The sequence below is a fragment of the Pristis pectinata genome, chromosome 6 (genome assembly GCF_009764475.1).
Source record: "Pristis pectinata isolate sPriPec2 chromosome 6, sPriPec2.1.pri, whole genome shotgun sequence".
In the NCBI taxonomy this organism is placed as follows: Eukaryota; Metazoa; Chordata; class Chondrichthyes; order Rhinopristiformes; family Pristidae; genus Pristis; species Pristis pectinata.
In genome coordinates, this window is record NC_067410.1 from 68,900,371 (window position 1) to 68,921,852 (window position 21,482).

At 38.7% G+C, this 21,482-nt stretch overlaps 1 protein-coding gene across 2 annotated transcripts in view; it reads left to right on the forward strand.

The window, feature by feature from the left end:
• The first annotated feature begins 10,567 nt into the window (after positions 1 to 10,567).
• nck1b (NCK adaptor protein 1b) overlaps positions 10,568 to 21,482 on the forward strand; it is a 156,492-nt gene continuing 145,577 nt past the window's right edge. For both annotated transcript variants that reach the window (XM_052017780.1, XM_052017782.1), the window contains exon 1: positions 10,568 to 10,825. The gene's annotated coding sequence lies outside the window, so the exon portion shown is untranslated. The remainder of the gene's footprint in view (positions 10,826 to 21,482) is intronic.

Consider the following 21,482-nt stretch of genomic DNA (forward strand, 5'->3'; position numbering starts at 1 on the left):
GTTGACAGACAAATAACCTCACAATAGAATCTAACAGCTGCCCAATTGTTTGTGTTGAATGTGGTATTCAAACTCTTTGAAGGAAAACAGCACACTTGTCAGCATGAAAGATCAAGTCTCAAGAGTTCAAGGTTTTTGCAGCATAATATTTTTTTCCAAGGATTTCCTACTACTTTTCCATTGTCACCAAATACATAAATAAAGTAGTTAAGAATAACATAAAAAGGTTTCTACCTCTCGTCTTTTCCTCTCAAAGCCAGTGAGAGGAAAGGCAGTGTTTTCATGGGCCTGTGATCCATTAGCTGAGTAGACATTCTTCAAGGCCCAGCCTTAATAAAAATTCTTCATGCTATTCAACTACATAAGACATCCCAGTACACTCTGTGTAGTTTTTGCCCAATGCCTCTAAATGCACACTTCCTTACAGTTAGCAATGAAATCCAATTAGGTCCGAAAATTTCAGGCTGATCTGTCCTGTATCTTAAACCAGAGCTTCTGAGGGCAATGATTATTCCCAACCTGTTGCCCAGCTAAAATCATCAGACTTAATCCAGACCAGGAATCCATGGCAGCTCACAGAATAAATTTGTAGTGGACTTTACCCCACAATGCCTTCAGAGAATTTATATCAGTTGATTTGTACCTGCTGATTCCTATGCGATCACATTAGTCATGGTTGTTAAAATTATATTAACTAGACTGATGAATTATGATCTTAATGTAATCATCAACTGCTGAACAAACAACCAGCCACGCCTCTTTGGAAAAGATATATGAAGGGCAAACAAGTATATTGTGAACATTAATATCAAAATGTAAAATATAAATTGAGCATTTTAGAAGTTTTTTTCCACATAATTTTCCATCAAGAGAGAAATGACAGCTGTATATTTGTGTCATAGTTTATGCCTTGTGTGAATACCACTTTGAACTGATTACTGAAAACTTAGCTCTTTGAAAATTAATTGAATCTACATTCATCTACCCAGCTACAGTTTATAAGCAATTTAAAGGCCATCTCAGATGGTCTGGACTACTTTCTAACAAAGCACACTCATCCCAATTACACAATCAAATAGCTCTGAAAGTTTGAGCATTAAAATATGTAAATATCCTCTACTGATGCCAATAAGCTTTATCATTTTTCCAATTCAGGAAATTGTTAGAGTTTGCTAAATTGGCTGCAAGAAAAGATACGGCAGACTATCAATTATGATATCAGATATCAGCAATTGTACATAAACAAAGAAAAAAAACATTATTTCAATATAGATATCACACAAGCAAAAACACCTTACAAAATACCCAACTAATTAAGAAGAAAGCAGTTAAAACAAAAATTTCCAGACAATATTGGGTCCAGGAAAAAAAGACTTGTAGTTTATAATGCCTTTCCTGATTGCAGGATGTCCAAAAGTACACTACAGTCAACAAAATACCTTTGAATTGCAGTCGTGTGGAAAATCCAAGAGTCAATTTTTCAGTCAGCAGATTCCCACAAACAGCAATTAGATATTGGCTGAATAACCTGTTTTAATGTTATTGGCTTAGAGACAACTATTGGCTTGGATTGTGAGAAGAGCTCACTCGCTCCTCTTCAAACTCTCCTCTTCCTCTTTGCAAAGATGCCTGAGATCTTTTATATTCATGTTGAGGCAATATAGTAGTTCTATTGGGCTTCCCATCAAAAGGATGGTATTCCTGACAGTAGTTCATTTCCTCATTGCACTGTGGTGTCAACCTAGATCACACGTTCAAGACCCAGGAGTAGTATTTGAGGCTACAACATATTGTGCTGTCAGGGTGACTTTGTCCAGACAAAATGACTTGTTCACATGACAAGATGATTCAGGACATTCCCAGAATAGAAGCTGGATATTAATTTCCAGTTAAGCAGTGTATTTGTTTGTCAAATTAACAAAGGTTGTGAATATTATGAGTTCCAGCCTGGAAGGAGGCAGCTATATTAATGTTGAAGATCATAGCCACAGACTCTGCTATAGATATATACTTAAAAAATAAATTAGTTTACATGTTGTTGGCATAGATGGCAAGGGTCAGAATTTACTCCCCATCGCTGTCAAAAATCACGTGAAGCTGTATCATTGAAGGAATAATTGCAATGTAGCTAAGATCAGCCTGGATGAGTTAAACTATCTTCCCAAGATTATGATAATCTTTAGCTCCTTTGGAGGAAACAATTATTAATAGGCTCTGCAATATATATGTATTATATATGATATATATGATTGTTATATTCTGTTTGGATTTATAATTTATAATGAAGCAATAGAAAATCATGGGTTGGTGAATGAAAGCAGAAGTTCAATCAGGAAAGGAAAACCTAAATTCGAACCAGAAAATGGAGGATAAATTCACATTTGACAAAATCTTGATAACTTCTTCAAACTCAGTTCCTCTCTTCACAAGGATCCATGAGATGGTTGCATTCATTTTAAAGGTAAGATATTACCTCCACTGAACATCCCATCAAGCAGACCTGGACTTTTCCTTAGAAAAAACACTAGGCAACTTTGAGATGAAATGAAGTAGAAATATTCGTGGCCATCTTTCTACCTGCCATGAAAATATACATCAAAATTTTACTTTTTGAAAATCACCGGTCCAAATAATCAGCACAACTGTGTCCACCCTGGCAATGGTTGGTGGACATGGCCCCACAATGTCCACTGCATTGAAAGTGTCTGTAATCTGACCAAAGACAATGCTACTCACGTTTAAGTGCGGAATGAACAAATTGGAATGTCCCTGAGGCAAACTGCAAAGAAGATTTCTCAGAAATCGTTACAGCTTGTTTTTTGCTTTGAGTTATGGGGCTTAGAGACATGCCTCTATTTTAAGTAACTACTGGAAAACTTTACATTTTGGACAGGAATTCCCAATGGAAATTTTTTTCTTCCTGTTTTGTGAACAGGAAGATAAAGGAACAGATGATGAAAAATTGAAGAAACTAATGTAAGTGTTGTGAGTAAATAGGCGAATTAAGATTTTAAATAAAACTATAATTTTGAATATGCAACACTAAAGATTTCATTGGGTAGAGCTTTTTTTACTTACTGTTTCTGCAATTGACAATCAAGGCACATACTATGCCATTTGGAGAAGTGTATTTTTTCTTTAAATTTTGATTTAAACTCATTGACATAGTATGATAGGATACTGTTGTAAAAATATTTTTAAAATATTCCTTCTATATTTATGGGTAGTACTGCTGAAGTCAGTTAATCACAAATATAAACATTTTCAATCATACTTCCAACAGAGTCACTGTGTGTTACTTAATTTTAAATGACTGACAATGATTTTTAAGAAATGCATTACCTAGTTATTCAAGATAGATTCTTTGTAACTTGTGAAAGGAATCATATTCATTAGTGTCCTTTTGACCACAGTAACAAGCTTAATTTTAGAGCCTCCCCGAAAGGTGGAAAAGTGTGGAATTAGCAGAAATGGCAAAGTCAGTTTGGGCATGGGCCTGGCATCCAGCACAATATTTTTTAGATTTTTGATAAAGATTTTGTTAAACAATTTGTGTTCAAATTCCCTGACTCTTTTGTACTGGCTACAAGATTCAGGGTGAATGGCATTTAAAATGACAGTGCAACTGAACAGTTACTTAACCCATAACAATTGCAAAGAATAACGTTGGCATGGATTCAACAAGAAAGGGAGCCCTACTGAAGTGAAGAACAAGAGCAAGAAATCCTGTGAGGAAGGTTTGAGTGGAGGCTTAAGTGGAGGTGTAGCATATATTTGGCTTATTCAGTAAAGTGAATGGGATTAGAATTTGAGTGATTTTAGGGCATAAGATTAAAACCAAGAAGTGTATGGACTAGAAATATTTTTGTACAGAAACCCCCGTTTTTTTTAGAAGCACAGTTTGATGCTGTACATACAAAATGTAGTAATGTTGCATTGTCTAGATTTGAACAAAGCACTGCTGTCACTGTAATTTGCACAGTGGAATTGACACAAGCCCTTTTGTATCCTCCAAGTCTTCAGATAATGAAATAATAATCATTCTGTCAAATCACAGTAAATGAAAATATGGAATTTGCTGCCACTTGGGGCATTGGAGAAGAATGAATAACTGCATTTGAAAAGAAGATAGGTTAGTAGATGAGGGAGAGAAGAATGGAGGGCTTGGTAGCAGGTGAGGTGGAACATGCTAAGAAGAGGGTTGTGTGGATTGTAAGTGCAGGAATTGATTTGCTAAGCTGAATGACTTGTTTCTGTGCTGTAAAGTCCATGTGATTCTTGGATTTAACCTAATCTCATGAATCAAGTGTATAGGAAATAAGAAAAATGAGCACAGATTTCACGCTCTAAACTTAATCCTACGAGGTAAGTTCTAGCTGTATAGCCAACCATTTGAGTAAACTTCTTCAAATCAGCTTCATTTGATCCATTATTAACCTTATTTCCTTTATGTCCTTGGGAATGTTAGTTGATGATTGCCTAGTGTTCAGTACAATTCGTAACTTCTCAGTTATTCAAACAATCTGTGCCTTCAACCAGCACTACCCAGGCAGCCCTGAGGCTCTGGCTGATAAATAACATTCATGTTGCACAACTGCCAGGCGATGACCATCCCCTTCAGGAGATCTAACCACCTCCTCTTGACATTCAAATGTATTGTCATTGCTGAATCTCCCACCAGCAACATCCTGAAGACTACAATTGACCGTAAACTTGACGGGACCAACTACATAAAGACTGTCACTAAGGCAGCAAGTTAAAGGCAAGGTATCCTGCAGTGACCAACTCACCCCTCAATTCCCTGAAGTCTTTCCAACATAAAGACATGAGTCAGTGATATGGAGCATGATGGAATACTCCCATCTTGCCTTGATGCATGGAGCTCTAACAGTGAAGAAGCTCAGCACCATCCAGGACAAGCCTCCTGCTTTGCTGATATGCTATTCATTCTTCTCTCTGTCCAAATCTCATGCACAATGGTTGTTCTCTTGCCATTGCCATATCCAAAATATATTGCTATTTTCATCAAGTCTTCTTCAGTAGCAACCCTACCTTCTCCAGTGTCTCCACATTACTGAATTCCCTCATATCTGGAACCTATCCTGCAAATTTCTTCTCGATAACCCACCCCACCCCACCCCCAGCCTTGACATTCTTCCAAATGTATGGTGCCCAGAACTGACCAAGGTATTCCAGCTGAGACACCATCAGGGCTTTGTTAAGGCTTATCAAGATGTCCTTGCTTTTGCACCTCTTTGGTGAGAGGAAACACAGGACAGACTAGGTAAGTGTTACATGTTTTCCTTCCCTCAAAAAATGTCACTGAAACAGTTGGAAGGAAATTATTATTTTTGCAACAGTGTGATAGACAACACCATGGTCATTTTACTTTCAGGTGTCACAATGCATGAAGTTGAAAGCTTTTAACAGTGAACATGAATTTACTAGCACCTGCTAGCAGTCTGAGGGTTAAGTACTGGACCACTGCCTGAAAGTTGCTTCACATTTCTTCATATATAGTAAATATTGTCATGTAGTCATTATCCTAGCTGTGTACTCAGTCACATGGAAGGCCACTGAGATGCTTTTTTTTGAGCGGGGGACGGAAAAAAGTCATTTTTAAGCATGGTAACAGGCGATAGTAAACAAGCAGCACCCAATATGAATCACTTGGAAATGCATGGATTTCCACTCAGCCATTTTCGTTTTAGTTCATCCGCTCAGGAGAACAATCCTGACTTCATGCGTATAATTTCCAGAGCAGCTGACCGAGTTAATGGAAGCAGCCAAAGCAGTATAATGGGGATTTCTTGTCTTCAGATAATAGTTAGCATTTTAATTTTTTTTTCACTTTGTACAATCAGATGTTGACGCGGTTGCTTGAGGTGCTTTGCAGAGCAGTGAGGAATGAATGTTGTCATCGTGCTTTCAAAGCACGTTCCAAGTTCCATGTTTCAGAAACCCGGGAGTAGGGGCAGTTTTGCAGAGTTCGTGCCACCAGTTCAACATACGCTGCTCTAGATCGTGGGAAGAACGGGCATTTTCACTGAAGAAAGTAGGTGATCTCACAAACAATGAAATTATACACGGTGGGATGTACAAGTTGCTGTCCCAATCAATTTGGACTTCATTTTAACACACATGCTGTTAATTTAAAATGAATTTTTAAGCACGATCGTCTTTATTCAGCCAATCATTGTTCAGTTTACCTCCACGCAAGGGAAGTAAACTATCTTACACTGGATCACAGCTCCTCACAAGCGTCCTCCACTTGATTTTAAACTGTTAGATATCTTGATTTAAAATGCTTAGTGTATTGCTTTCGACATGTTTCGTGCTTCGCAATGGAGAACGTACGTTCCAAACATGGGTTTCACACAATCTGTTCGCCTGTAGAATGCTAAGCCTACTTTCAGTTCCTAGTTTTATTTCCTCAATACCCCTCCTCATTCGTAATGTGCTTCCTAAGTATAGCGTGGGCTTTTGCTAAATATCGTTGTTAATGTTACCCATGGCTTTGTAAAGTCGTTTTCATCGAGTGAGAAACTCGTCAAAAGATGTGTGGTCCCAAGTTGAGCCTGTCAGAATCGATTAACGATGCAATCTTTTCGAACTAGACCACCAGGGCAAATATGATAGGCGCATGCAATTATTTATGGAATTAGTAGTCAGTCGCCTACATATCTTAATTATAAGTGGCAGCAGTCGGACAATAGCGCTGTTAACTTCATGATTTAGGTCACTGCTGGGAATTAATCCTTATAGAATACAGGAATTATAAACCAGAAAGTCTACAGTATCTTGATATTTGACTTTTATTTACCATATTGGACATGCTGCATTTGTAAGCCTGAAATTGATTCAGTACTGAGTGTGTGAGTTAATGGAAATACAATATGTAATACGACATAAAATATATGGGACTAATGTAGGGCTACTGCAAATGGGTGGTTGATGGTCAGCACAGACTTGTTGGGCTGAAGGGCCTGTTTCCAAGCTGTATGACTCCATCACAATATGCCACTGTGAAAATGTTTTCAGATTTTAGCTGGATATTTAGGAGGGGCACACTTTCATCTGAATTATACCATGTCTCATAGGGGTGAATTATGAGGACATATTACATAAACTTGCCAGTTGTATCCTTTTATGTGTGGATGACTAGAAGAAATCTAATCAAGCATTTAAAATGATTGAATTCAGGGGCTACATACAGAGAAACAATTCCCTCTGTCGTTAGAAACTAAAATACATCTTCATAGAATTAGAACTGTGTTATTTTGGAATGAAATCAGATTTGTCTTTAAACAAGGAGAAGCAGCAAAAATCTTCATTTCTTTCCCCCCAAAATGCTGCCACAATCAGGATTATTTTGCATGGCTCTATTTTTATTAGGTAAGGACATCAAGTCAATGGCCAGTAAATAGAGTTGAGATGCAGATTATTAACCTTCTTATTGAATGGTGGAACAAACTTGATTGGTAAGTGGCCTACTCCCATTCTGATTTGCCTGTGTCTCTTCTGAAGAGGCTATTCAACATTTAATCACAGATATCCAACCAAACACCGATAGTCAATAGCAATAACATGACCAATAGGAACAAATGAAATTTCCTGTTATGATGCATTAGGACTGTGCCTAATTTAACATGAGTTCTCAAGGTTGCTGTGAACAATTCAGCCCTCCTCTATCGGTTGAACACTTGCGGTTTTCTCTAATGGAATCAAGGTAGATGAATTAAGTTGATGAGAATTTAAGTCATTTATGAGTTTGTAAAATACTCTGAAAATGATGTGCTTTGTTCCATGAAGTTTGATCTAATTTTTGATGGCATATCCTCAATTACTGTTTAGCAAATTCTTTGGTTCTAAAGAAACCAATACCCATGAATAGTTTTCTCATATAAATGTTTCAAATTATGATAGTTTAAAAGGGAAAATTGTCTTTATGATTTTTTTTTGCCTCAACCTTAATCATGTGCACATCTTTATTTGGGACATTACACAATGTTTAAAAAGTTAATTAAAATGTGATTTGCTATCTGCAAGAATTTTAAAAATGTGATTGGCTGCTCAGCTAATTTCCTGACATTACAACTTCTGGGTATAAGAGACACTTTAATCGCATACTTGATCACTACACCTTTGTGGGTCATTTTCTGCAGAATCAGCCAAGCAGTATTCCTTCATCTCCGACTGTAATCTCTGGGTGTTAATTCATAATCACAATTTTATTCAAGTATCGTATGACTTATTGATTTTAAACCTTCATGTATTTACATTAATTACATTCAGCTCACATCATTGTTATCATTGAGAAGCTAATGAGTTTTTGGAATTAATTTGTTGGCTGCATGCTGTCCACTATGAAATCCTTTTGTAGTTGAAGATACTTTACAGACTGTCTAATGGTGGAAACTAAGTGCAGGAAGAAATGCACAAATGATTAAGGAAAGTGAGCATTATGAAAAGCTTTGATTACTCTGGAATTAGTTGTCCTAATAGAATAGTTAAACATGAAAAGGAATTCAGTTTCTACTGTGTGTAAGGACTCTTCTCTAACCCAGTGTGTTAAACCCAACAAGGAGGATTCACAGCTGGATTTAGAATGAAAAATGATCTTCAGCAGATGATTTAAAAAAAACAAGTAGGGACGTATTATTTGGGCAATAAAGACCACAACATATTATGATATATAATAATGGTTGAGAAGAGCATAAGGACAAAAATGATCATGACTACAGATTATGGAAAAGTTGCCTTTTGATGAGCTGAGGATAGAATTGGGAAAAACTCAGAGAATCAGGAGGTAATGAAAAGCAAGATTTTCAAATGCTGGAAATCTGAACTGTAACCAGAAAATGCTGGTGGCACTCAGCAAGTCAGGCGACATCTGTGAAAAAAGAAACAAGAGTTAACGTCCACCAATGCCCCCTGATCTGCTGAGTGTTTTCAGCATTTTCTGTTTTCATATTCTATGTTTATTTCTTGAACTGCAAAGGTTATCTTCTACTTTTAAAGCATAAATAAAAATTGTATTGACGAAGAGTTGACAGGTTGCATTAACGATGCGTACAAACAGCAGTTTGAAACATTGTTTTCATACATATAACACCGTACAGCACACCTTCCAGAATGAACACACCCAAAGTATGGCAATAGGCTGCATACAGTCAGCAGTGTATCGTCGGCAATTTTCTGCCAGTGAATTAGACATTAATGAACCCAAATGGCTTTAGACGATGGGCTTGGTGAGTCGTCGTCTCAGCCGTCCGGGAATTTGAACGAATGTGCCCATCTTCTGATTAAGAGAGCAGCCGCAGTGCCGTTTGCAAGGATTCCCTGGAGGCAAGTTGGAAATTGCCACACACATGTGTGAGCGGCAGGACAGGAAACAGACGAGAAACTGCCAGCGGCTGCATTCATTCGTTCATCAAACAACGTGACGGCAGATGATCGCATCGAAAAAAAACAATCAGCTTGTGCTTCTTGCAATCTCCATTGATACATCTTCGCATCAAGATCCATTTGCCTTTGTTGTTTTTTTGTTTCATTTTGCCCTTAGAGTTGCGTATTGTCTTTGTTGTTACCCAAACTAAAAATTCATTATTTGATTCCTCATTTGACATACGAATGATATAAATCGCAAGAAAATATAAAACGTGTAACCTCGCTTGCGTTTGGACAGCTGTATTAGTGACCTCAGAGTCCAGATCAACAGATGATAACGTAATATCTCAATGAAAAATAATAAAATCATGAAAACATCGGTTAAAATGGGAAATATGTTGATTATTGATTACAAAGAAATATTTTTTCCAGAAATAATTACAGTATAGGATAGTCGGTAAGGAGCTTATTGGTCCAGATACAGTCTTTTCATCTGTTCTTTGACCGTAGCAGTGACCCATTCTCGAGTCAACATCACAATTATCCTGCTCATGCCAAAGCAACGGTTTCGAATTTTTTTCGGTCGTTGTGTTGGAACAATGCAAAAATTAAGACAGAAACTCTTTTTCTAAAGTACATTACATGGTTGCAGATTAATTTGGAAAACAAAGCAAATTAATTACCAGTCGAGTAAATATTTAACGTAAACATTACATTATTATGTTCTTCAAAGTACATAACAAAGAAAAGGGCTCCTCCCCCCCCCCTCCCAATCAGAAAACAGTACAAATGCTGCTCCTATACGGAACTTCTTCACGGTCCACTGCACGAACAGAGATGAGGATTTTCCTCTTTTCCATAACAATGTTAGTGGGCAATGTCACGGACTGTATTTTCTCCTTTTTGCCTTCCGCGATTGCGGATGACTATCTCAATGACGTCACTGCAAAGTTAGAACTTTCCTCGCCTAGCCTGCAAAGATCCCAAAAAAACAAGAATCAACGAGAAAATAATCATAAACAATGGTGCATTTGATCTGGCGCAATGCCCTGCAAAGCGAGCGAGAAAAACTCAGCCGGCAGATGATGTCACACACTGAGCCATGGTAGCCAGCACTTTGTTACATTTGTGGCAATCCGAAGTCCAGCGGACAAGAGATAAGCCTCTGATCGGCAGGAATCTTCACCAACAAGAGGAGAGGAAGACGGCAATGTAACCCAATCAAAACGGGTAAAGGCGGAACTTCCTCAAGTAAAACTCGCGGTCGTGAAAGCTCTCATGCGCACTGTGACTTTCGGCAGGCTGGAGGTGGTGAGAGTTTAATTGGAGAAAGGAAAAAGGAATCACTTTGTTATTGGATTTTTTTTAAAAGCTCCGGTGGATATTATCTTATTGCCTTTGGCACCAAGTTTTCAGGAGTGCAGTCTGTTTTCAGGCAAGTCCTTTTTTTTGCTTGAGTCTATATGTTTGCTGTGCAGAAAGTAGCAGTGACTGAATGGAAGTGGGGAACAATCGCTGCAGCTGGTCACCACGACCGGTATGTGGTCGGCGGCCCCGAAGGGGGCGGCTGGAACTCATGATTGTGGAGCAGGATCTCGGAGGGTTAGGGTTTTGCTTGCGGGGTGACTGAACGGCTATGTCCTTTGACGTACCCACGCCTGAATTCTCCAACGTTTGGAGAGAGAGAAAAAAACAGTTACAAACAATGAATAGTAGTGCAGCAAAAAAAAACTTTTTTCCCCCATTCTTATCTTGTTGCTGAACCAGTGAATACCACGTCTCACCAGGTTGTCCTCTGCGTTCAGAGCAGTTCAATCAACTCCCCCACTGTTTCACATTTAACGCGAACCTTTTGTTCTCTCCACATGGTTTGATTTTTTTTTAATGTCGGAAACTTCATTTGTGTTTTTTTTAGTCAATTTCCCCTTCGAGAACATGAATTAGCAGCTCACACTTCTAGATGGAAGAGCTGGATCATTGCCTGTTAAGTGCATTGAAAACGTGGTTTGGGGGGCTTGCATGTAATCGAAGGAAAACCGGTCTTGTCAAAACGTTTCCCAAATCCGGTGATCGATAGATTTATCCCAAATCCGGTGATCGATAGATTTATCACAAAATATTTCAAGTTTGTTTGCTCTCTCCTTCTATCTGGGGGAGAGGAACGGTCGATAAGTCTGAAGTTTTGTGGTGTGCCTGTTCCTTTCTCATTGCCTCCAGTTCGCGAGCAGGCAACCAGGAACGCCTGTTTGTTTTATTAGCACCAGTAAATTCCACCGTTAAACAGTATGCGCTATCATGCGAGACCTCCACTTTCTCAGTACGACTGTACCACGTTTCCTACATTACAACAGCATTTATAGCACTTTCTAAAACGCCTAGGGGTGTAAGAAAACGATAGCCGTTATTCCAAAAACTAGCCCTTCAGTTAACACTTTCTGCTTTTTCTCCTCGTTTCAACGGGGTTTGGTGTTAATATTTCTCGTGGCACTTTTCCGCTCTGCCCTTGGATGTGCTCTCTTGTGTACAGTAATAGATTTTTTGCTTCTGTGAAATCGCCATTCGCATCTGTATGTCGTTACTGCCAAATTTAGAAATTAAAATCACAGAAGTCGCAGCCTGGAAACTAGGTTGTTCAACCAGCTAATTGCAGGCATTTCCCATATATGTAAGCAAGTAATCTAAATCGCATTTTCCCATCCTCTGTGAATCATTTCATTTATTTTTCCCCTTCATCCACCTCCCCAATTTAACCATAAATATTTGCATAGTTTCTGTTGCAACCACCAACCGTGAAAGTGAATTCCACCACTTCTCAACTCTGTCGTTGTTGCTCCTGCTCAGATCTCCATCCTTCTATCAGTCTTTCATTTTTATGCCAGCTGCTACTGGAAACAGATAGCTTCCATGTATTCTCTTCCATATTTTTGCAAACTTTAAACTATTTATTTCTGCATCTGTATTATCTCAGCAGACCCCCTAGGTTTTACAAAATAAAAATAACTGGATACTGGAAATATGAAATGATAACAGTGCTGGAAACTCAGCAGGTTGGGCAGCATCTGTGGAAAGAGAAACAATCAATGTTTCCGGTCTGCAATCCGAACAGGTGCAGACTGAAATATTGACTGTTTCTCCCTCAGTTTTTGTATTTTTCTCATGCTCGGCAATATTCCAATAAAACACAGCAATCTGCTCTAAAACTTCAATGATCTTCCTAAGGTGATTACCCTATAATGTACAAAGACCACTTCTGAAGCTCAACACAGGCTTTTAATTACCTGCTGGATTTTACTGAGATAAACGTAGATTTTTCATGGCTTCAACCTGTGTGGTGATGCTGTTTGTCTGAAACTGTATCCCCATCTCCCATTGCTGTTTCACAGAATCAGGCATTGTTCTCAATTTTTTTTCATACTAATGTCCATCAAATAACTGACATTAAATTACTTCCTGTAAGTTTTATCCTTTCTCTTATCCCTTTGCATTTTGATTGGTCTTCTAAATATTTAACATGTTTTATCAATCAGATTTTTAATACCTTTTCTAAGCCTCTGTGCAAATAAATGCAAAATGAACAACAGTGACTCTGAACAAAGAGAACATTGCTTACCATTTAAAACTTAGGAGGGGGGGGGTGGGGTTGTAGAAAATGTCCTTTAATTTCTATTCCTTGTTTTCTATCCTCTGGAGGAACTTTGAATCTAATTTTCAGTCTTTTCTGTTCATACCCATAATCTTACATAACAATCTGTTACTTTGTCCAAGGCTTTTCCGAAGTTCATATTGCCTATATTCATTGCAATTTCCTCATTTAACATGTGTTTCCTCAAAATAAATCTGAGGTTTGTAAAGTATAATCATCTTTCGAAATCCTTCCTGGTGACTATAAATTATTCTTTCCATAGAAAGAAGTTTGGTAACTGCGTCTTTAATTTAAGATTCTCAATTTTATCTTCTGCAGCTGTTACATTAACTGGCCTATAATTGACTTAACATAAGTAGAGGGAGGGGAAGTCATTTGGCACCTTGGGCCTACTCCACCATTCAGTATGATTGTGACTGATCTTTTACCTCAGCATGACTATCCTGTACTACCTTTGATGCCTTAATACTTACAAATCTGTTGGTCTCTTTTTTGCATATACTCAGCAATTGAGTTTCTACAACCACCTTGAGTAGACAATTTCAAAGATTCAGTTCTCTGTGTGAAGAAATTTCTCATGTCCTTGATGGTTGATGCCTATTTCTGAGACTCTTGGTTCCAGATGCCCCAACCAAGGAAAACATCAACTCTTCATCTACCTTGTCAGGTCCCATAAGAATTTTTTATGTCTCAATGCTAAGATCGCTGATTCTTCTAAGTTCAAATGTATAGGTTCAGTCTGCCTAATCTGTCCCTGTATAATTTGCCTACGATACCAGAAATCAAATGAGTGGACTTTCACTGCATTCCCCCTCTGCAAGTATGTCCTTGCTGAGGACCAGACCTATGCCAGTATTATGGATGCAATCTTATTGCAGCCCCATATAATTGGAGTAAGATGTCACCACTCTTCTACACAAATCTTTTGCAATAAAGGCCAAGGCACCATTTGCCTTCCTGTTTGCATGCTGTACTTTTATTGGTTCATAGACAAGGACACTTGGTTCTTTCTGATCACCAATGCCTTGCAATTTCTCACTGTTTGTAAAAAAAAATACTCTAGTTCTACTTTCTCTACTAAAATGGATGAGCTCTTTTTTTCTAGTTTGTTCCATCTTTCCTCATCCTCCCCTATTAATTCAACCTGACTACCTCCTCCTCGCAGCCCACATGGCCAACCCGCCTGGTATCATGAGAAAGTAAAGATGTATCATTTTTGATCCTGATAACCAAATCATTGACATGAATTGAGAGGACCAGTGCCTCCAGCACCAATCCCTTTGACTCCTTTAGTCAAAGCTTCTGAACCCAAAATCGCCCATTTACTCTTGTCTTTAAATACGAGTGCTGATCTGGCCTCTTTCCAGTCCCTTGGTACATAATGAAAGTCTAAGGCCTGAATTTAATTTCCAGAGCTTCTGCAGTTTCCTCGGATCTGAAATGCATTCTGTTCAGTTATGGTGCACATCCACTTAACTTTATCCATCAAAACTTTGCCCATTGACCTGAGGATTCATCTGTCCAGAATCCTCTTTAGTAAATAGTTTTGAAGAATGCTTTACCACATTTGTGACATTTTTGATTATCCTCTGCCATTTGACAATCCTCTCCCTGAGAGAATGCCTAAATTCATATTCGTTTATTTAAAGCGTTTTTCTGCTTTACTTCATTTGATACACTTTGAATTTGCTTGTACACTTTTTTCCTTTACACCATTCAGAATCTTTTCCTTTTCTTGCATTCACTTGCAACTTTTTATTCCCACCAAAAAAAAGTAATAGGCTTTTTTAAAATTTACTTGCCATTTAGGCTGGTACTTCACATCATCGGAAAGCTCTTCCTTTACTAATGGAAAACTATTTTTCAGCTTTTTTTTAATGTTAATACTTGTGCTCTTAAATCCTTTGTGCCTAATTTGGGCCCCCCTCCCCCAACGTACTCCTGCTGGTTTCTAATCTTCCTAAATTTTGCTATAATTAACTTTACTCTTCTATTTGTAATTGTTTCCTTTTGTAATTGCATCCTAAATCATGGGATGTATTTATTGTGCTTTAAATACTTGCCTACATTTAGCTCATGTTTGGTTTTGTTTTAATTCAATTAATCATGAAGGGCCTTTGACTTGAAATGTTAAAGTCAATTTCTCTCTCCCCCCAAATGCTGTCTGACCTGTTGAATCATTTCCAAGATTTTCTGTTTTTATTTCTGTTTGTGGCATCTTCAGTTTTGTTTTTCTTTGTAATTAATCAGGTGTAATTGATTTTGAGATTTATAAAGAAAACCAAAAGAAGAATAAGTGCTGGTACCCCTCATTCATCCATTTTGGATTTTTACTCAATAAACATTGCCGAAGAGAGATGGCTCAATTTTTATCTTTTTTAAAAAACAAAATTTACACGTGTAATGAATTTGTACATTTCTTTTCCTCCAAGCATAAGTTTTGCTGTTTCCCCTACAGGTGTAAGCTAGAATTAATTGGTGCACAGGAATGTGGTTAGATTTTCTTTCATGAGGAAACCTGGAACCTAAATGCATATTACAGAACCATAGAATTATACAGGTGAGAAGCAGCCCATTCATACTTTGTGGGTTCTTTTGTAAAGCCATGCAACTGTTCCACATTTCTGCTCTTCCTATATAGCAGTTTTTTTTTGCTCTTCAAGCCTGCTCATTTTAGTTTTTAAACTGCTACTTTGTGGGTACTCCTAACACTTATTCAGAGACTGCATTCCAGGCTGCATAAATATTGCTGTGTTTTTTTTAATTGTAATGCCTCTTGCGGTTCATTTAGCAGTCACTTAGTCATATAGTTTGGAAGCAGGCCCTTTGGCCCAACTCGTCCATGCTGACTGTGATGTCCAGCGAGCTCGTCCCATCTGCCCATGTTTGGCCCATAGCCCTCTAAACCTCTCCTATCCATGTCCTTATCCAGATGGCTTCTGTTATCAACTGTCACTGGAAATGTTTCCTCTCTTAAGTGTGAAGCTATTTGTCATTGTAAGCACTTCTGTCAAATGTCATCTGAACCTTGTCTGCTCTAAAGAGGACAATCCTGGCTGTTAATCCACATAATAAGTCCTCCTCCTGTGGTATCTTCTAATATATTTATTTTTGAAGGTGTGGTACTTAAAATCAAACAACTGGTATTTTATAAAAATACAGCTTGCTGGCCTTAGTACTATATGCCTCTATCCAAGGACTCCATAATTTTTTAGAAACGGCCTTTCTTGTCTGACTGTTGTCAAAGCTTTGTGTACCTATACCTATGGTACTTGCTGTTCTTGCTCCCATTTAAAAATGGTGTAATTTAGTTTGTATTGCGATAATTCCTTCATTGAAAGTTACATTTCAACCTTCTGTCTTAAATTTCATTCGCAGCATGTCTGCTTTCTCGATCATTCATTCCATGTTCTCTGATATGTTATTACTTTCATTATTTGCTCCATCGCTCAGTAGGTAACATGTCAGCTTTAAAATCATATCCTGTACCTTAAAGTTCTGTTCATCAATATTTGTCAGAAAGAGCACTGACCCTGGAAAAACTTATTCATACTCCCCTTTCGTCTGAAAAATAACTGCTACTGCACTGTTCTCTGCTTTCTGTCTTGGTTGAAAACACTTACTAATCAGAAGGTTGTTAGTTTAAAATGCATTCCAAAGAGTTAGAGGATCCAGAATTTTCTGACCAGCAGTAGCTGCCTGCATTTATTGCTAAATCTTGGCTTGCCTTGAGTTTATTCCTTGTAGAACCCTCATCAAGATAATGCACAAGACAGGCCCTTCTGACAATGTACCCTGACAATGTACCCTTGATTAGAGAGTATGGATTATGAGGAGAGACTAAGGGAGTTTAGGGCTCTACTCGTTGGAGAGGAGGATGAGGGGAGACATGATAGAGTTATACAAAATATTAAAAGGAATAGATGGAGTGGACAGCCAGTGCCTCTTTCTCAGGGCACCAATGCTCAATACAAGAGGGCATGGCTTTAAGGTAATGGGTGGGAAGTTCAAGGGAGATGTCAGAGGGAGGTTTTTCACCCAGAGAGTGGTTGGTGCATGGAATGCGCTGCCTGGGGTGGTGGTGGAGGCTGATACCTTGGTCAAGTTCAAGAGATTGTTAGATAAGCATATGGAGGAATTTAAAATAGAGGGATATGTGGGAGGAAGGGGTTAGATAGTCTTAAGTGTGGTTTAAAGGTCGGCACAACATGGTGGGCCGAAGGGCCTGTATTGTGCTGTATTGTTCTATGGTTCTATACCAGAAATGGTGCAAACAATAATTGATGGCTTGCTAATCTTTGCACTCTGGTTCAGCCACCTGTCATTATTGTCAAAATTGGGCATTTCTGATGGTTTAGTTGTTTAAAACATGAAGGATAATTAAGGATTAAATATTTTTTAAATGGGTGAATTACTTTGTACTTTATTTTCCCCATTCTTCCTTTCCATAGAAATTAATAGGAGATGTTCCTGTGCCTAGCCTAATTTAGCGTGTGTTAATTTGGCACATTCTAATTGAAATGCTCATGAATTTTCAAGAGTTTCTTGCTGCAGTGTTGAAAATTATTGGCAAGAATCCAGTGAATGTCTGTCAGGAACTTCAGGACTTGGGTGTTTATGTGAGGGACTGACCTCTGTAATTCAAACCTGGGAAATTTTGGTAGTTCCATACAGGATAGAGAAATTCTCAGGAAAATGTGGGCCTTAGTCTAGGCTGACAAACCATTGGAGTACTGAGATGGCTGTGCTGTTTGAAAAAGGTGTTAATTTTTGGATGATTTGGTAAATTTATCCCCCTACTGTGTTCTTAGTTGTAAATCTCACAAATTTGGTTAGTCCTGGTACCCTGGCCTTTGTTTATCCCTCACTTAATATCACTGGAAACAGATTAGCTGATCTTTTATCTTCTAGTGTCCATAGAACTATGTTCTGGAAAATTGGCTGCTGACTTTTCTACATCACAACAGTAGGTAGATTTCAATTTGTGCAATCGATTGTTAATTTCTTCGGGATTATTTTGGAAGGCATTATGCATATTGGTCCTTGTGTTATCCTGTACTCTGACAATTGCTTGAAGGGACACTTCTTGGTTTAAAAACTTTTCAACTGAAATTCTATCCTTGAGTTGAGTACCCTTGATCACTCAAAGGCTACCCAGCCCAATGAGACTGGAAAGGCCATATTAATTAAAAAAAATACAAGATCGACTCTGGAGAAGAAGATATCTGCTTAAGTTCTCAAACTCAGTGGAAAGAAAAATCTGGCATGAATTCGCAACCTCTTCTCTTTCATCTGTCAAGAGGAGGATATGCTGGTGAAACTTGCAATTTGGGATATCTTCAGAAAGGTGAGACAAATCTGAATGTAGTAAACACTGAAGGGTCTCTCTGCTCACTACAAGGAATGCCATTACAAGGGTCTTCGTAACCTGCCTTCGAGTGGGTAGAAGAGCTGCTTCTGGAATTTCATTGCAGATTCAAGAGCTACAATGGACATGATCATTCATGATCAAGTTGCATTAACCATGTACATGACCTCTTTGACTTTACAGAAGCTTTTAACTTTTCCAACCAAGATGCTCTGTGGTGAGTTCATTTCAAATTTGACTTCCCTCAGAGATGCATCTCTGTTCTAACTTTGCTATTCTAAACAAGATCACCATTGATCCAATCCCCATGTAGATCAAGGCCAAGCAAAGTTGAGTCATTGTTCTGACCCATGTCTCACTGTTTCTGGCTGTGATATTGCATCTCACACCCAATGAGCTCCCCACTGAAGCAAAACCAGTTGTATGGGAAAGTTTAAATTGTGTTGCTCCCACCCAGAAGCAAGGTCACTCCATCCTTGGTCATTGACCTGCAGTATACAGATGACATGTTTGCCTGTGCATAATTAGAGGCTAGTCTCCAAGTCTGACTTGTTCACTGAAGTGTATAAGAGAATGGGCCTGGTCCCAAATACCTATAAGTATGGATACAAAGCAACCATCTCCCACTGTATAACAGCACACCAACAACAAAGGTCCATCACCAGACTTTGGAAAAGATGAATAACGTTTCTTACCTTGGAAGTCATCTCTCAACATAAGCAGATTGATGGAAGTGATGGTGAATTTGACAGGTTGCCAGCACAATCTTTGACCCCTCTGAGGAAAAGAGCATGTGTAGATCAAGACTTCAAAGCCAACACTCATCTTATGGTCTTTTGGGTAGCAGTGTTCCTGGCCCTTCAGTATGCTGTGGAGACATGGATTAACTATAGTAGATACCTTAGAACTGAAGTATACCAATGTTCCCCCTGCAAAATTGACCAAATGCAATGGAATGATAAGAAAAGCGACATCTGCATTCTCCCAGGACAAATTTCCCAGTATTGAGGCACTAATCACACACTTGACCTGCTCAGTTTGGTAGTCTACATACCTGATACCAGACCCATGAAGTTGGCATGCTGGTCCCTCATGGCAACAGATCACCAGCAAGGCAGAGAACACATCTCAAGTGTACCCTCATATCCTCCTTGGAAAAATTGCAGCATGCACATTGATCTGATTTTTTTTTTGGGTGGGGGCATGGGGTTGAATTCACGAACCAGTGATGGCTCAAAATGGAGAAGCATTGGGAAGGGCAATGAATCTCTTGGGGAGCATGGAATCCATGAGAAAAATGGTGGAAGGAGCAGAGACCTCTCAAATCACCCATCCACTTTCCAAGCATGTATTCCACCTGTGACGGTTTACCTCTGAGGTAGATGAAGAGGCCAGAACCCACAGAACTGGAGTGGAAGCAAGTCATTTCTCATGAGGAACTACCTAAGAAAGAGAAGACCAACTTTATCAAACACCTTCTTTGAACATCCATCAGATATGTTTATCTTATGAATTCTCTTTTCAAGGACTGTAGTCAACTGGTCAAGTATCCTTTCCCTGTAAAAATATTAATTCTAACTTTTAATTTAATAGTGTGTCATTTCCAAATATCATTTAACATTGCCTTAAGTTGCATTTGCTTTAAATTTAAATGTTTGGGACTAGACTGATTTGATTGGTCTCATTTGGGTATATTGCCATGGAGCTGCCCCTGCAGGGTTGCTGAAGATGATGTTCAGCTTGGCACTTTCTGCAGTTTCAATTGGAAGTTTGGATGCGGCTGTTGGATTTTCTGCATCCTCTAGCCAAATCGGTGATGTAGTTGAGTTTACTGCCCAGAATGACTGCCTGGGATATTGGTAGCAGCAATGGTAGCTTGCCATTCATTCTTTGGAGCTGATTAAGAACAATGCATTTTTGCACATTCCATTTGCTAGAAGGAGATGGACACTAGCCGCCTCTTCAATGATGAACTTACTGCAGTGCAACAAAATACCCAGGCCAGAGGGATGGGTCTTTTGTTGAACAGATTGACTGTCTATACAGCTACCATTGTCATCACTGCTTATTACCATTGAGGGTAAACCTGCTTATTACCACTGAGGGTAAATTTGCACCCTTTTTGGGTGAGATGGGAACATTCAGTCAACTTGGCTTAGTTGACAGGCTTGAGTCTGCTGTCTTTACTATTCTCTTAATCCCTCTAATTTGCAATGTTTTATTTCCTATTAAATAAAGAAAGTTAACAGACTTGAGAACTAGTGGGCTGATAAGTTACGAAAGCATTGTACTTATAATTAGTATCAGCTGCAATTTTAGTTGAATAGTTCAGAATGAATAATTTGTCTTGTCTTGCCTCTTAGAAATATGGACAAAGCAAATGAATACAGGGTTGGAGTGGTGGTGCAGGATAGAGGGCTTCAGATTTGAGACTTCGGGATAATTTGGACCAGGCCAAGTCGCCTGGATTACACCTCAACAGCATTGGGACCAGTATCCTCTTGGGCATTTGCTAATGCATTTTGTTGGTGGGATGGGGGGGGGGGGGGGGGTTTGCGGGTGGAGGTGTGGGTTTAAATGCTTTTAGCTTTGTGACAGGAAACTGAGAGGAGGGGCAGGGGAGAGAGGAACAGCTGGAAATGGAGGCTAAAAATGTAGCAAACAATAAAATGGGCAGTGGAAGAAGCAGCAGATCGAGATGGAGTACAGGAAAATCATAAGGCCAAAATTGAAGGCAGTATCTAAATGCATGCTTCCTTGAAGTGGATGAACTGAAGTTTTCAGTAGTATAAGATGGGAGAGGGATGGGTAGATGAAAGGAAGTGCCTCTTATAGGGTGAGACCTAATCAGTTATTGTAGCAGCTAGGCTCAGATTATGTTTGTTTGTCTTTATCCAAACTCTACTTAGTTATATCAACTCATTTAATCTCACTTTGTCAAGTGTATTTTCTTCTGTTCGTGCACTTGCCGAAAACTAAATTGTTTTCTCTACCAGTTCTGGTGAAGGGTCTCGGACCTGAAATGTTAATTGTTTCTCCACAGATTCTGCCTGACCTACTGAGTGCTTCCAGAATCTGTTT